Source organism: Amphimedon queenslandica, unplaced genomic scaffold (assembly GCF_000090795.2).
Source record: "Amphimedon queenslandica unplaced genomic scaffold, v1.1 AMPQUscaffold_13421, whole genome shotgun sequence".
In the NCBI taxonomy this organism is placed as follows: Eukaryota; Metazoa; Porifera; class Demospongiae; order Haplosclerida; family Niphatidae; genus Amphimedon; species Amphimedon queenslandica.
In genome coordinates, this window is record NW_003546343.1 from 172,370 (window position 1) to 174,110 (window position 1,741).

Sequence of the window (1,741 nt, forward strand, 5' to 3'; positions counted from 1 at the left end):
TACTTTTAACTGTCACCTTTTTGAAGAATGAATCACGTGTCTTGCTATTGGCAGTAGCAGCTATCATCCTCTCCCTTAGTTTTATTTTTGGTGGTGTGTACAGAAAGAAATTGAACAATGTCATAGAATTTTGGTTCTTACTAAACTTGTGCATCATGGCTTCTTTATCTTTAGCCTTTACTGATGACAGTAAAGTATTGATTTGGTACAATACTTGTTTATCTGTTTTTATTTTTAGTTTTATTTTGATTGTTGTTTATCATCTTTACCTGCAGTTATCACATATGAAATGTTATGATGCTCTAATTAAGAAGTTGTTCAAGAAACAAGATGAAGATGATGATCCTCTTTTAGATGTAACTGAATCACATAAAACTGTTGATCAACAAAGAAGAGAAATAGTACCAAGTTCTGATTTTGGTAGACGAGAATCAGTTGTTGACTTGTTTTAATCTTTACAAAGTATTTTTTGATGTCCACTTTTAATTAGTCAAGCTATTTTTATTAGCTATTTTTAGTTTTAGAAACTATGACATTATACATAGAACGTTCAGTGTGATAAAAAATATTTTGTTTTCTAATAATATTCATGACATTTCACTCTCTAAAAAATGAAATTATTGTTTAAGGTTTAGCTGGTGTACCTCGTGGGTGGAAATTTTCACTCAATTTAAGACATAAACTACTGCATAACTCTGTGACTCTTAGAGGCATTAACATTTAAATTCCTAAAATAATATTAAAACATCAGCAGTGATGATGACACAATAAATAATAATAATAATAATAATAATAATAATAATAATAATAATAATAATGATAATAAATCAATTGAAATCTATGTTATGACCAAACACTTAAAAATATTTGTATACGTAATATATATATGACACCACAGGATTTCATCAGAGCTATCACTCCTGGCACAATGCAACCACAGAAATACGGAAAATGGCTCTGAAATCACCCCAAATTTTTATTACATTTTCTGATACATATTGATGTCCTTATGCTTTATAGAAAGTTTGAGCTGATTCCGACTTCAATTTTTCGAGTTACGACCATTTTAAGAAAATGCCTAAAATCTGAAAAGTACCCTGTACTATAGCCCATGGTTTTTTCGGAAAAATGGCTCTGAAATCACTCCAAATTTTTATTACATTTTCTGATACATATTGATGTACTTATACTTTGTAGAAAGTCTGAGCTGATTCCGACTTCAATTTTTTGAGTTATGAGCATTTTTAAAATGAGATTATTATTGCCCCTAATTCTCTAGTATTTTGTGTAGTATTTTGTTTCTCCTTTCTCTCCTCCTCTCTATTCAAGACAATAGAGAAGGAGGGTCTAGGTTGTATGGAGGATAGTAACAGTGTCTTTAACAAGTTAGGTCAACATGGCCTGATCTCTTTCTCTGATTTCCTGTTTCTATTAACAATATTAGCCAGTGAGTCACATACACATAGTTATACATGTATATGATATGATCTGATCTCTTCTCTCTCTCTCTCTCTCTCCCTCCCTCTCTCTCTCTCTCTCCCTCTCTCTCTTTTTCTTGTTTTAGCTCCAATGAAACACTTTGAGCTAGCCTTTAAGATGTTTGATTTCAATGGTGATGGAGAAGTTGAGTTTGATGAGTTTGAAACGGTTCAGTCAGTCCTCCTCAGCTCCACAGCAATGGGAGTAAGACACAGAGACCATGTCATCAATGGTACGTATGCTAAGTAGTCTTTTCACTGAA